General features: G+C 39.6%; 1 protein-coding gene across 2 annotated transcripts in view; it reads left to right on the top strand.

Annotated features, from left to right (window-relative positions):
• The first annotated feature begins 1907 nt into the window (after positions 1–1907).
• Positions 1908–16015, top strand: part of flrt1a (fibronectin leucine rich transmembrane protein 1a) — a 63387-nt gene continuing 49279 nt past the window's right edge. Inside the window, exon 1 of one of the 2 annotated variants that reach the window (XM_014016452.1) lies at positions 1908–2442. The gene's annotated coding sequence lies outside the window, so the exon portion shown is untranslated. Of the gene's footprint in view, positions 2447–16015 lie in introns of both variants that reach the window. The other variant, XM_014016453.1, reaches the window with a different exon arrangement.

The following is a 16015-nucleotide window of genomic DNA, read 5'->3' as shown; positions in this document are numbered from 1 at the left end:
TTTTAAGTTCCTGTTATTAGGTGTTTCAATAATTGTTTACCACTAAAATAAATCATAGACATTTTATGCTTTTTTAATGAACACATCTGAGAATAAGAAACCATGAAGGCCTTAGATTTGTTTTTATAGCTGCCAGTCAGTGAAAATTTCATTGAAGCTAAGAATTATACTAAAGCCTCTGGGTTCTGTTTAGTCTCAAAAATTAGCTTTTTTGTAGAAATTGCAAACCTGTTGCTGATCCCATGCCCCACATACTAAAGAGGAGAGTAACAATCACATTTTGGGGATTATAACTCCTTCCTAATGCAGAATAAGAAAAGAAAATTAAAGTGGTTTGCCCACCTGATTCTCTAGGGGTCATCCAGGGGTATATGCCTCAGAAGATTTAGTAAAATGTCCACTTGAGATCTACTCTGAAACTTCCATTATCCTTATTTAGTTTTCTATTCACACTGAGCACCAGTAGTTATCACTTTTATCATGAAATATCTTCTGCACCCTATAACACCTCATGTAGTAACAAAGCAGTTGAGAAACCTACAGACCAAGTTACCTTTATAAACCTGAGGAACCTGTGATTATTCTACAGGCCAAACCAAACATACTTGGATAAAAAGGTTATAAAATACAATTTTCATCCCCCATCTCTGGCGCCCCATAGATGGTCAGCACCCATAGCATTTGCCTATACTGCCTATGTTAAGGGCTGATGCTTTCCATGGCCTGAAATGCTATTCTTGTCATTTTCTCAGTGTTTCTGTAAACAGAGTGTGGTTTTCCAAGAACCAAAAGGAGGTACTGATGAAGTAAAACCGGTCAGAAGSTTTATTATGAAGGAAGGGAAGCTTGAGGATCTGCAGAGAGGAAGGTAGGGTAAGTATCTTGTAATCATTTGACAATCTTAATATCCACAGACTGTAGTGGTTAGCTTACGGTGATGTTTTTTTCTCCTTCAGGCTTGGAGGATTCCAGTGTTTCCAAGACGTCGTAGGCTGATATCTCAAAGATGAGCCTTTTTCTTAGTTGATGTCAGAGACAMCAGACAAGGTCAGATGTTCAAATTTATCTCTTCAGCTTGAGAAGAACAAAACTCACAGGTAGGTACTCGAGGCTGGGCTTATGGTAGGTGTCTGGGAAAAAACATGAATGAAAACTGGTTATATGTATTAAATCTCAGACTCAAGATTAGTATTTGTCTTTAAGGTAACTTATATGGCTAAAATCATGCTCAAGTGTCAGCATGTGGTCTGGCTTACTGCTCATCAGCTGTGGTGATTGAGAGRATGTGAAGKTCATGACTGTGGAGAGATGATGAGTGACAGGAGAACCAGGGACTGGAACCCTCACATAGCTGAACATTAAACCAGTTAAACCAGGTGGAGGTAGTTGGTTAATGATGTTTGTTCTGCCCCACGGCACTATACWAAGAGACTGATGATGATGATGATCAACCATCCAACAGTAGTGCTCAGTTRAAAAGCCTGCATCTCTYATGGTATGGGGGTGCATTAATGCCTCTGGCATTGGGCGGATTACACATCTGGAAAGGCACCATCACACAGGTTTTAGAGCATCTTTTTCAGAAAGAAAGACGATGCTAAACATATCACTGCATCCTTTAAAACAGCTTGTCTTATTGTGAATAAAATAAGAGATTTAAAAATAATTGCATTCGGCTTTAATTGACATTTAAAACACAACTTTTCAGAAGATAGATAGATAGATAGATAGATAGATAGATAGATAGATAGATAGATAGATAGATAGATAATTTTGCGTGATGATTCGCTGTTATTCAAAGGGAAAATGTACTCCAGCTTCCTTATTCTTCTCTTTTTCCTCTCCTCCATTTGTCAGTCTCAGCCCGCACATTGGAGAGGTTTTTTTCTCTATCTCCTTTTTTTTTTATTTTCAGAGAATAAAACACGTTTCCGCGTCTCTGGGCCAATTTATTCAGTGCAAATCGCAGCCGAGAGGCAGCGCGTTCTGCAGAGATGCGCGGCTGAGCACGGAGCGCTCCGGTGACTAATTCCCCATCAGGAACCGCACAAGTTGGACCAGGCGACGAGTCCGARGCTGTTTTTCTTTATCCCCCCACCCCACCCCATCTCCTTTTTGCTTTCTTCCTGTCTTTATTTCCATGTAGCCCAGTGCCGCAGCGGGGAGATAATCGGGCAGAGGGAGCAGTAACAGAGAGCAGACAGGAGGAGGGAGGGAGAGCGCATGATCACTCAGCCCCACATCCAGGCACCCATCAACTGGAGCATTCATAATTGCGGTGGCGTCCACATATGGGAATACAGCGAGGCGAGACCGTGAGCAAACCTGGTTCTGGTTCTGGAGGACACAAGCGGACCCGTGCGGATAAAACACACGTAGAGGAGGAGCGGCCAGAATCTGATGGACTTCTGTTTGCATCGAGAAGCCGAACACCATCCATCGGTAGGTGAGCGCTGATTGATGAGCTCCTGCCAACATGCTCCTCATCCTCCGATGCGAGGAAGACAAATAAGAATCATCATCACATCCTGTGTGTTTTTAGCGCGCTGCAACACAAGGATCTGTGTTTATATTATTATTTCTCCTGCTTTGTGGCTCAGGACACAATTAGGTCTGTGTGGCACAATGCAATCGTCTCTTTCTGTGCAAAATGACCAAAGATGCAGGTTTTATTGATGATATGAGCTCTGGGTGCGGGTTAGAAAGGCCCGGTGTGCTGAAAGATTCATTCAGAAAAGGGAAGACAACATGAAAGCTTTGGGGGATTTGGTGCACATTTACATGCAAAACACAAAAACTGTATGTTATCAAATGAAAATATCCAGTTTTTTTACATTTAATCTTTGTTTATTTAAAAGAATAATTAAAATGACTGCATTGTAGTTGCAACTATAGCTGTTAAACAGTGCTACACAGGCTGCATGTTATACATCCCCCTAACCATTCTACCCCTGGGGATGAAACCAGGAGTGTAAAGTTGATCAGGTGAGTTCAGATAAACCCCACCCTGCTATGTTTTCATTTACTTATCTGATAAAGACTTGTGGACAGAATCACTGCACATATTGTGCCTGCAACAGCACCCCCTGCCATTCCTGCCCATTAAATTGTCATTAAGGTGGTAAAACAGCTGAAATCAACACAACGTGAAGCAAATCCAAACAGAAAATGGAGAAACGTCTCGCTTCCGAGCAGAGCGGCTCAGCCGAGGGGTTCGCTTCTGTTATTGCCGCCAAACGAACCCGCCTGATTCTGTGTGGGGCTCAATGTAAAGCTGAGCTGCTCTGCATTCGAATCTGACTGTGAAGAGAACCGTGACCYCCAGCCGCTCTAGTCTCCTGACCAACCCTTCTGCTCACTGAAGAAGGTTTTGGAAGCGGAAGCAGGACTCCTGTGAGGAAGGAGCTGCAGAGGCTTGAGACGTCCCTCCTGCAGGAGCTTGATCTAACCTGTGCACATGGCACCCGGGCGATAGACAAACAGATGGCATCTCCCGGGGAATTCATCTCGTGAATGTTGGACGAGGTATATTCTTGGACTTGGCTGCCCTCTGACTCGCTGGCAGCGAGGCCCACGTCTGGCAGTAATCACGGCAGCCGTTGTTGAATGGCCTCGCTGATTACATCTCTCAGTCTTGTGACTTCCTCTCACCTAGAAAGACGTAGGAAAAAAAAGGCAGAAAAATCCTTCGGTGCTGCTGATGCTGCTGAGTGTTGCTCAGCTGATTTGCATTTTCTTCATCGTACATCAATAGATGTGAGCGATTGAGATTCGCGAATTGCACGAGCGGCCCGGGCACAATGCAGCCCTCTTCCAGCTCTATTAGAAGCACAGACATTAACATGGTGATTGAATCGTGAGGCCCTCTCATTCATTTGAAGACAGAGCAGGCWCAATGTGATGTGGCACCGAGTCTTTGTAGCGTACGGATCTTTGTGTTGCATCTGTTGATTTGAAGTGAGCTTTAATTATTGCTCAAAACATCATCTGAAAAACGAAAACTTTATTTCCTGTCTGAGATGGACGGTGTTCTGTTTTTATTAGATGTAGCCAAATGGAGCAGGGAATACTGTAAATGGGTGTAACCATGGAATTCTGAGCTGTCTTGTTAGTAGAGGGTGTAAATGCATCGAAGCCTTGCATCTGTTACTCTTTTGTTTCCATCACAAATTTGGATTCACTCCTCCTGCAGCTTTGGGAAAACACAAAAAATACATCAAAACAGACAGCTTGAGCAGTAAATTATCCAATATAGACAAAATTCCCAAGAGGGGAATATTTTCAGTAACATAACAATGGAATTTGGGCAAAACTTGTGAGAAAACCCAAACCTTTTTGAGAGARAAGTAAAAAATTGTGATGAAACTAACATTTTGATATCAACTTTACATGGTCACAATTTAAATTTTAGGTTTCTTTAGTATTATACAACAGAATATTCACTTTAAAGGGGCAATATTATGTGTTTTTCAGGCATATTTTTAAATACTATACCATAARAAAGTATCTATGTCACCTTTAGTTGTTATTAAAATGCTGTTTTTATGTTTAAATAGAAAATAAACTTATCTTCTCATCACTTCCTCTTCTAAACGCCTTGAAATTGGCCTCTGTCTCTTTAAGAACCTCCTTTCGCTTCTGTCCCGCCCATTTCAGCACGCGCGGGGGGTGGGGGTGGGGGGGCTATGATGCAGTTTACTTGGCATCTGAAGATACATTTCCTCAAAGGTATTTTGAATCAGAAAAGAGCTTCCCTGAGTGAGAAGTAGTGTTAGGAGCTCAGCAGACAGTTTCAGTTTCACTTCCAGTTTCACCCGTTATTTGCTTTGTTACTGCCGAGAGCCTGCAGGAGTCATGGGCGGGGTGTGTGGGGTATGGGGTGGGCAGGTGTGCTCCGTGATGAGGAAGCTCAGCTTGCAGACACAGCCCAGAGGCGGAGCTGGTCCCAAAAGGTGGTTCTAGTCCCAACCGGTCGCTTTTGCTCACCTGACTGGATGACTAAGGACACTACAGGATTCCTCAAACATGCATGAATGAGTCAAAGCAAGACTCTGAGCATGTTTTTAATGAGAGGATAACATTATAACATGATATAAAACTAAAAAAAGTTGATTTTACATGATATAGCCCCTTTAAGGTTGCAAAGACAGTGAACTAACTTTTTAGCAGTATAATTTTTTCAAAGATTTTTGCAAACTCTGTAATTTAAACCGTCTTTATACTTTTGAAACAGTTTAGACATCAGAACGTAAGTCTTTTAGTGTTTCTCACTGTTGTAGGACTAAAGCCTACTGCACGTTCCYTCCAAATCYGCTTGCATTGTTGCAGTTGCGTGACAAAAATTGTGTAATTTTGTCTGTGGAGCACWTTTTCTCAAATGYTAAWTMGACTGAACAAGTCTCTCTGGACCTCAAAGKTCTTTACACTTACATTCGCCCATGCACACTCACATTCACACACTGTAAGCTACATTGTAGCCACAGCTGCCCTGGGGCACAGAAGCAAGGCTGCCATCCACCAGCACCAACTCGGACCACCACCAGTAGGCAAGGCGGGTGAAGTGTCTTGCCCAAGAACACAACAACTGAAATGGCTGGAACGGGGGATCGAACCGGCGACCTTCTGGGATGACTCCCCTAACCACTCCTCTACAGCRGCCRRAAAAGTGAATACATTGAGTATRGTGTGATTGMTTAGAAATMTTTGGATGTGGGGTCAAACAACAATGGTGTAATTTTGCTTCAACTACCGTTTCCAGAAGTCGACTGTTGTGTTTCGAAACAACATGGATAGTTTCGAGGAGCAGTTGTCTGAGGCAGTTAGAAAGTACGTTCATCTACATGACTCTTCCAGACACTTAGAGAGGTGGTCAAATGGCCAAAAACTCCTGAATGGAGATGGTACAGACATTTTACATGCAGAAAAACATCCGGTGAAATGTGTGGCGCTCTACCCATAACCAATTTGTGGCCAAACAGTGGATATCGGAGTGGAGGTTCCAGTGGTATAAAATACTCACGATGTGACGTGTACACCAGTATGAGGGGTTTCCCAGGAACTCTGTGTAGTTTGTCTCACGGACTATGAAAGGTGTGTGAAACCGAACGTCCCACAACCACAGTGACCGATKGGCTTCAGGTCGAGTATGCCAGGCCCTTTATGGTTTCCTTTAAACTCTAAACTCTTATTGACTTCCATTGTACCTGAGCCTAAAAATTTCTCTTGAAAACTAACTTAAAACACATGTGACAACCAAACTTTGTACAACTCTTAGTTTTTTTTAGGCCTTTGTCCCCCTACACTGCATATCTGTCTTCTTATCCAGTTTAAATGTCACGCTGATYGCATATTGTCAGRTTAGATTGTTATAAATGTAAYTCCCAAATTACTATTTGGCTTTAGAGAAGAAAGCTGATTTATGTGTGAGTTTCAGGCAGTAGTTGAACCYTTTAAATGCATTTTTGAGTTTTCTATTTGCTTCATACAACTAAAATAAATGTTTAAAAACAGTGTCCAGCAGCAGACGATTAATGTCTTTGGTGAGCAGCAATGAAATGGGTAGGATAATGTGTAGGCAGCCATTTATAATTGCATTTAGCCTTCAGGCTTACTTTCAGTAATGACCAGCTCACTGTAAGAGTGCCTTACTTGGCAACCTGTAGCAGATCAGAGGCTCGTGTTGTTGCTGCCAGTGATAAGCCTGTCTTAAATCATAAGTGCTCGTTTCAGTCGGCTGTGAAAGCAGGGCAACATTACTCGCTGACGTTTGATGTATTGATGTTATCGACTGATGGGCGGATCATTTCGTCCTGATCTTTGACAGATCGGCTTCGGCGCGTCACGTCGGAAGCGTTTCAGAGCGCGGAGAGAAGATGATGTGTGAAAGATTTTACAGCAGCGAGATCAGCTGGCTCTCACATCTGCATCATTAAAGCTTCAAACCCTGCCCTCATTTTGCTTTGTCTCTTTTTTTTCCTTTTCCCATCACACGCTGCTCAGTGTTGCTGCAGAGCAACCGGGGGGACGTGATGTCGTTTCGGCTCAGCGAGCGGCTGCTGGCGGCCTTTCTCGATCACGCCGGGAATACGTGGACTTCCTGTGTATAAAAGCACAACAGCATCAACCATTATATTCATGACAGCACAGTCYTTAGTGGAATGACAGCCTTCTCCACGCCCATTGTTGCTATTACAGCTGAAAAATTGATGTCTTGCAGTGTGTGTGCTGGGCAGTAGGTGGAAACCTGTCAGAACAGGCTGAAGGTGGACTGTGAATCAGGATTAAAACGGCTCATGATTTTGGCAAAAAGCAGCTGTACCCATCYTTGACTCAATTTGTGAATTGTAGGATAAGTCATTCCAAGAATCCTTCAGTGTCATTACTGCAGTAGTAAAGTGTAAATACATGAGTAAAAAAATGTGTCAGAATAAGTTCAGCTGCCACTAATGACTAGTTYTTTCAAACAATTGCTTTCACTACAAATATCAGAATCAACTATTTTATTTTAGTTCYTTTTATTTTTAGCTGTCAACTTTTACAGTATCGCACAAACAAAATAAAATAACCTTGTATATTAAAGTACAAAATAGAAGTTAAAGTATCAACTCGAGCATAAATCAATAAAATGAATGGCATCAGTGTTACTGAGTGTGGGCCCAGAGACTAATATAAAACAGGCATATACACCTCTCTCCAAATTTTTGTGCAAATTGTTTTTTAGTCATAAAACATTTTTTTTCCTCAAATAAACTCATGGTATTGTATCTCAGGGCACTTTGGATSTCTGAAATCAATCTCAGACGTGATGATTACTGCAGGTGAGCCCAGTTAAAGAAAAAATTGAAGAAGGATGTTCCACATTAATAAATGGACCAAAAATTTTAAGCAATATGGGAATGAAAGGATCCCTATGTTGTGTAAAGGGTGAAATACTTGCATGTCTTAGACCAGGTATGAAARCTGTAGTTATTTCCCACAAACATCAAGGTGTAGGATCCTCCAGAGACTTGCAGTTATGCTTCTATTTGATCACCCCTAACCAGTGATCCCAAACAGAAACAGCTGCAGTGGGCCCAGAAATACACGAAGACTAAAATCATCTTCATGCATGACAATGTCTCARGTTGTGAGGAATACCTCTGCATCARCAGCTGCTACAGGCACAAAAACAGAGAAACTCATGGTGTGGCCCTCATCCAGAAACTCTAAAATCTCACCAGTTCAYTGGATCCTGTGTTAAAATTCAACTTGACCTGTTCAGATGTTTCTGATTTCTGTAAATATGAMCCTACTGCTGCAAATTCAACAAATKTTTTCAMTTAACAACCTATAAAATGTTTTGAAACTTGGTTGTAACAATTTTGAAGTTTTTTTTCCAATAATGCTGACTGTCATTTGCATTAGGAACATAATAAAAAACATAATTTGGATAACACTATGTATTTATCAATAGTTAGTATTTTATCAGCCTAACATCCTTCACAGAGTCCRGGATTGACTAATGCAGCCAAACAAATGTCACTTTTTATTGTTTTTCAGCCTTATCAAACATTTTTTTCTCAAATGGAGTGAAAAAATGCCATATTACCTTGGAAACCATAGAAACCAGTCTTTTTATTGTCAACTACCACGAAGCACTCAAACACTTTGTACCCGTTTGGCTTTTGAAAAGTTTTCTGATTCTGATTGTTCCACAGAGGTTCACGCACAAACACTTTATCTACTATGGTAGTTTTAAGAGACTCTCGAATGTCATGGGCAGGCCATTATCATAGAGAGGAGGGAAACATTTCAGAAATTAAAAGACTACAAATAATATTCTGTTTGCCCAAGAATGTGTTTAAATGACAGATCCACATCTYATGGATCTGGTTAATGGAAGATAATAGGGGTTATGTTTGAGTAACAGTGAAAAAAAACTATATTATGATTTTTGACACTTGAATTTTCTTTCTGCTGTCATATTTTAAAAGCAATAAATGATGCGATCTGGAAAGCTGTCTTTTCAGTCAACTTCCTGCAAAAACACATTTGAGTGCACACCAGTTTCAAATGATTTTTATTTCCTACAATCTTGAAATGCATTTAGTATTCTTTGATTTTTTCTTTTGCTGTGTAAATGAAAGATATTTGCAGCAGTTCGAGTAAAACCACAGCCCGTCTGTTTTCCAGTGGAGGCCTTTTTAAAGAGGAGGGAGACGTGAGAGGGGTTTCTGGAACTGTTGTGACCTTTGGTGCTGGTCCGCCTGCCACAGGCCTGCACTGAGCTGGACAGCTTCTGTCTACGGGCATGACCACAAAATAATTAGTTAGACATTTGCAGGGTAAACAGCACGCTGAGCCACTGCTTACAGAAATGAAGTTCATTGGATCAGTGTGTTAGTAAACTGGCTGCGAATCAAGAGAGAGGCAGTTTGTCACAAAATGTCTCTCTTTTTTTTAAATGTCCTTGAAATTACATCCCTACAATCCTGTTTTTAGCCAATTTCCACTCACAACATTTTTTTCTTGTATTCTTGTTGTAAATTCTCTCGTTCTGGCAATATATACTCATTAACTTAATCTACATGTAAATTAAGGCTCACCTCAACTTCTTTGTGTGACTTTTTGAGCAGCCATTAGRGGATTTCATTAGCGAAGCGGCGCCAACGCTGCCTTTTGTGGATTTATCCAGACATTTATAGTAAACTTCCCGCCATCCTGTGCAGCAGAAGCTCCTGTTTTATGAGTGTTGTTTATCTGGCAGTGTGGGAAAGATGGGATCAGCATGCGCTCTTTAAACCAAAACCCTTCCAAGGCGAACGTAATATCAAAGGACGTGAAAATATTTCCAGTTGTCCTGTAATTGCTGCTGGTTTTCGACAATGAGCCAGTATAAAACCACCACAGGGTTATAAATATTCAGTTAACAGTTTGCAGCATTCATTTGAAGGGTTTGGCGATGGCAGTTTCTACAGCAACTAGTCACAGTTTTTGTTCTGCAGAGAAATCCYTTGTTGTTCTCTGCTATCTGTTTTGGTAAACTAGCAAACCGTTTAACTGAAACCAGGAGAAAAAGGGGTTTGCATCTCAATTTTATGTCAATTTGTGAGCAAAACTCTTCAAACAGAACTAAATGCTTTTTGCTCTCTATTTCTTACAGTGTTGGCAGACACAGTTTCCTCTGTCAGAGATGGGAATGGATTGCTGTTTGTAAAGAATGACAGTGACTTTGGTCTGGGGTGGCACATTATTCAATTTAGGCCTCTGTGTCTAATCTAGGTTACTCAGCAGGGCAGATTAGGAAGGGAACATCTGAACATCAAGCTAAAAGTGCTGTGAAGAACATGGAAGCGCAGTTAAAGTATCCTGATTCAGTTTAAGGTTATTTGATTGTGTTACTACGGTGTGCCGTTTGGGTAGCTTTACAAACGGCACCCCACATGTTACATATAATATTGTTACATAGTGGTGAGGGTAGTATTTTTGCATGTGGTCTCAAAGGATAATCTTTTTTCAGGGTAAAAACCTCCTACACTCATCTCRTGGTCATGTGGGAAACCCCTCCCACTACACACAGCACAGGTTTCCACCCACCTGGGCTGTTGGGCCACAAATCTGAGCGCACTTTTGGGCAGACGYACTCCTCCATGCACAGTGTCTGTGCTCTCTACATTCAGGAGTGTTTGACCACTTGTCTATCTGGAAGAGTTTTATAGATGGACGTARTTTGTGACAGCCTCAAACAACTTCTCATCCAAACTATCCATGGTGTTTGGATGCAAAACTGCCGGCTTCTGGAAGCAAAATGATGCCATTCCACATAAACAAATGCCCAGGAACCCCTGGCCAATCACACAATACTGCWGTAAGAAAACGTTTGTCCTGGGTTTTGTGTCAAGAAGGGACTGGTGATGTTACTCTGAGAACAAAACYATGCAATTTTCGTCATGCAACTATTGCTACGTACACTGAAGACTGAAATATGATGTTATATTTTTAATGCAACCAACCTCCACCAGAGTCCAATGTGAACTCTATGGTGTTGCTCAGAAAATGACGTGCCATCACATGCGACGCGTACAAATACTGAAACTAACTAACGTATTTAATCCACAACCTTACTATCGATACAACTCTACAAAGTTACTTTCATATATTGTTGGGGATTCTCAGTCATTCATGACWTGGAAAATTAAAAGGACAAAGACYAAGCGACTGGACTTAATGCACAACTCCAGGTTAGTTTCATTATTATTAATTGGATAGATCCGTATACCCAACCAAACTGATGCTCGTTCAGACTGTGGTCGCTTTGAAAAACTTCAGATACAGTATGCATCTGGTTCAGTATCACATGTTGAAAAGATATGGATCAAATTAGCAAAAATCGGATATGTCACGTTCAGACTGTCAGAAAAAAAAAGAACTTGGGTCATATTTTCCTGCAGTGTGAACATAATCTATGACATTGAGAGCTGATTTTGTGGCTTCGGATGGAGTTTAAAACAAACTTCAGGTATTTTCTGTCRGTCTCAGAAGGCTTTGACCATTTAAACAGAACACAGTGTCACTCCAGATACTTTGATCAGCCAATCAAATATACTGTATATAACCAGTTGGTGCTTCCTTTAGACTTGGTTAGAGTTTGTTTAAAAGTCCTCTGAGTGATTTACATAAGAGCCATCACTGAGWTGGTACACTGTGTTCAGCTACACTGAAAACTGCAACAAGTGGACATGAACTAATTGGGAAATTAACTGATGGCTTTTTTTTTTCATAATGACCACTTGATAAATATTTGTTTTTTTATTTTTTAAAGGCTATCTAACATTTAAAGGTTTTATAACCCTTCATTAGCAGCTGCAAAGTTATGCTGAATGATATGCTGGAATGAGAGGAGCTGAAAGGCTGAGAGAAACTTTTTCTGTTATAAAAGCTGCACAAAAACATTGAAACACAGGAGGCCTACTAAGGACAGCAGTCACCTTAAAACCCTTTGGAGAAAAGGAATAAATTATTCTAAAGTTCATTTAAACAGGCAGAGATGTTGTTTTGAAGTTTTAATGTGAGTATTCATCACTAGTGAATGAAACCATTTATTTTTATCTGTCTTRGCTGCTGTGGGTTTTAGAAATGATAGTTTTGTTTCTTTGCCACTTTGTTCTTGTTGCGGTCACTTTGTACTCAGGGTTTTTGGTCTACCTACATGTCTGGGCAGTGTGTGGTGCTGGGTACAGACAGGCGAAGGGTTGAAGTTCCCTTTAGAGTYTTTTCTGCTCTGTTCAGACTTAGTTTTCCCACAAAGACTTGTCGTTAAATGATTGTGTTTGTGCTTCTGAAGTTGGTCTGATTTGTTCTCATAACTGATGAAAGCTTGTTYTGTTTAAAAAACAAAAAGTTTGAACAAAGCTGTTGTGTTGTGAGCTGTCTGTGTGTCGACAGGTTGGATGGTTTTGTTGTCARTACGTCTACTTGTATTGCCCTAAATAGATGTGTGCTTAATGACTTCTTAGAGTATGTGGAAAAATACTTTTACTTTTTTGATTACTGTGAGCAGTTTTATGTTGTTTGCTTAATTACTTTTCTTATCAGTGAAATCATTTTTTAACCAAAGTCATTTTCTATTAAGGTATTTTTACTTTTATTAATTATTTATTTTAGGTACTTACCACTGACCTTGAATTGGGTTTACATTGATTTTCAGCGATGTAAAATCTTTCATTGTGAGGAAATCCTGAACTTTTGTGTTTTATCTGTGATAGGTGTTATATTTGTAAACTTCCCAGTGACTTAAAGTCACTGCCTCCTCAGCTCTGGTTATGTGGGTGCACTGTTGTGTTGGGGAGGTAGAGATCTCATTTTATGAMGAAAATCAGAACCTTGTGAATGTTTTGAAACATTTTGGAGACTCTCTCTTTAATGCTGTTTGCCACAGTCGCAGCCCAGTCCTAGCTTTACAGAAAGCTAACAGCCTTCTTAGCCTTGAATATTTTTTGTTAACTTTTATGTTATATAAAAAAAAACATTTGGAACCTTTAAAAACATAGAGTTATATATAATGCTGGGAGTCTTTGCTGCACTGACCAGTTCATGCTCAGATAAAAGCTCTGTGAGAATACCACCAATGCATTAAWATACAGTATATGGCTTTTTCTTCTGCTAATGAAGAGTCACTGAATTGAATTCTTACTTTATATTTCCATGTTTAGAAATGTGAAACTCTTTGAATATTAATCTGCTTTTCATTTCTGTCACAAGTTCAGGGTTCACACATAAAGAAACACTACAGCGTGTAGAGAGCTGAATGTAGTTGTCAAACAAATTATGCTTTGAGAAAAAAAACTGAACTCATTTTACGAAACACTTGTATCTTTTCGAAAAATATATCTCACTGCACAATATAAACAGCACGACTGTAGATAAAAAAACTAATCTTAATGTTAGTTTAATTGCACAACTCTAACAGTGTGACCTCCTGCAGCCTTGGAGAAAATGTCTCGTTTTAACTTGTACCTATACAGGTGCTGGTCATAAAATTTGAATATAATAAAAAAGTTGATTTATTTCACTAATTCCATTTAAAAAGGGGAAACTTGTATATTATATTCATTCATTACGCACAGACTTATACATTTCAAATGGCTAGGTGTCTTCAATATTCAAAATATTCAAATTTTCTGAGATACAGAATTTGGGGTTTTCATTAGTTGTTAGTTATAATCATCAAAATTAAATGAAATACAGACTTGAAATAAATCAGTCTGTGTGTAAGGAATGAACATAAAAGTTTCACTTTTTGAATGGAATTACTAAAATAAATCGTGTTTTTCATGATATTCTGATTTTATGACCAGCACCTGTATGTGGTGAAGAATATCTCACGTTCATGGCACTTTACTGTGATTTGTTTGTGACAAACAGGAAATACTATTGAAAATCAAGGTCTTATGTAAAGCTCCCACTCACGATTACTTGCGTCACCAACTCTCACATCAGTATGTTTGAAATGGACACTTGGGGAAGTTTTTAATCTAAAACAGAAAACATTGAAACAGTGTTTTTATTCAACAAACCAAGATTCTGATCTGAGCGGGTCACAGAGGAAATATTTTTGAGGCTCCAAGGTGACATTTGTTCTCATTAAATAAAGTCATCAGTTTGGATTCAATGGAATAGTTATAAACAGTATTTTGCCTGCTGTAGATAGATTTTCTTTGTCAGTTTTTTTAGAAATAAAGTTTAATTTTGACTAGATAGCTTATAACTTCACAGTGGTTTATCTGAAAGCTTAAACACCCTTCACACCATCAGCAGTCTTATACAGTTATTTTCTTATTGTTTGTATCAGGAAGAGTGGTGACTCCTGCGAAAGGAAAAGCCGAAACGTCCGGTTGGAAGTGCCCCATGCTGCAACAGAAGTGCTACAGCTAGCTGCAATTATGTAGACAAGAATGGAACGAGACATTGAGAGAAGGGTAAATGTTCATGAAAAAATATCTGCGTGAACCAGTTAGAATTTTTGGAAAATGAAGCTGTTTTAAGACAGTGAGTTGTCCTCTTAAATTAAACTATTTCTCCAAACTAGGGTCACTCAAACACATTTACAACAGGTAAGATACTAATTATTTATAAACCTTCCTCAGAACTCCACATAAAAATGTTTAAACTATCCCTTTAATAGTTTATCCATCTGTAAAGTCCTTATACTTTTGTTCCTCAGTGGAAACTAGTTTCTTATTAAAAGTCTCAAATTCATCCTCATTTTTTTTTGTTTTAAGCCACCTGCTGACAGATTATATGTACATGTAAAGTAGAAATTACAGTAGAGCTACTAAAGCTAAACATAATAAATATTTATGATTCTCATGAGGTGGAACATGAGCAGCTTGTATGTGCAAATGCCTCCAGTCATTACGTGAACCTCTTAAGAATCATACCAATCAATAAATGTAGTAAAGGAAAAGATTTCCAAATAACCTTGTGTCAAATTTGTTTGTTGCTGGGACGGGGTATTTTTTAAAAACCTCCTTCCACATGATGCTGATTTTTTTTAGAACAACAAAGCTGCAGTTGTGTGCATACAGCAGCATGGCTGCAGGTTGATTGATGGTCTAAAAGTCAGCAGGGGAAGTCATGACATCAGATTTTGTTTGGTGTGTTTTTACAGCGGGCGGCTGTCGCCTCTCAGCAAGGATGATGTAAGATCACCTCCTGTCCTGCTGGTCTTTCAGGGTGGAGTTCTCTCCGTGCACACGTTGGCTTTTCCCGTGTACTCCAGTTCACTCCCACAGTCTAAAATATGCATCTTAGATTAATTGATATCTAAAGTGTCCCTKGTTGTGAGTGAGTGTGTGACTGTCCTATGTGTCCCCGTGATGGACGTTCGATGTGTCCAAGGTGTCCCCTGCCTTTCATTGGAGATCAGCACCAGATCCATGTGACCCTGAATGGAGAAGTGGGTGAAGGAAATGGATGGTTGTATGTTTTAGAGCAGCAGTCTTCACAAGTGGTTTATATCAGCCGCAGTGTTGTATAAAGTACCACAAAGTGATACTTGAGTAAAAGTACNGTTGTATAAAGTACCACAAAGTGATACTTGAGTAAAAGTACAAGTATCTTACCAAAAAATTACTTTGGTAAAAAGTTAAAGTCTCCTTTAGGAATATTACTTGAGTAAAAGTATTAAAGCATCTGAAATTTTTCATACTTAAGTAGTAAAATTATTGATTTAAAATGAGCAGTTAGATTTTCTGTGAGGATATGATTTGTGTCTTTGTTAATGTTTTATTCTAGTTTTCTGTCTTGTCATCTGTTTTCTTCCTCCTGTCTGCCTGTGCTCTAGCCCCGCCCACTCACACCTGATCCTCATGTTTCTTGCCCAGCTGTATCTTGTTTCTAGTCATTAGTTTCCCTTTATATTCTATTCTGTTCAGTGTCTTCAGTGTTTGCCAGATCCTTGTTAACTGTTTATGTGTTTTGTTGTTCAAGTTCTTGTTTCAAGTTTTTGCATTTAGTTTGCTGCCACGTCAGCCTC

Source organism: Austrofundulus limnaeus, unplaced genomic scaffold (genome assembly GCF_001266775.1).
Source record: "Austrofundulus limnaeus strain Quisiro unplaced genomic scaffold, Austrofundulus_limnaeus-1.0 Scaffold145, whole genome shotgun sequence".
Lineage (NCBI taxonomy): Eukaryota > Metazoa > Chordata > Actinopteri > Cyprinodontiformes > Rivulidae > Austrofundulus > Austrofundulus limnaeus.
The sequence above is the reverse complement of the archived record's forward strand: the minus strand, read 5'-3'. Positions and strand labels throughout refer to the sequence as shown.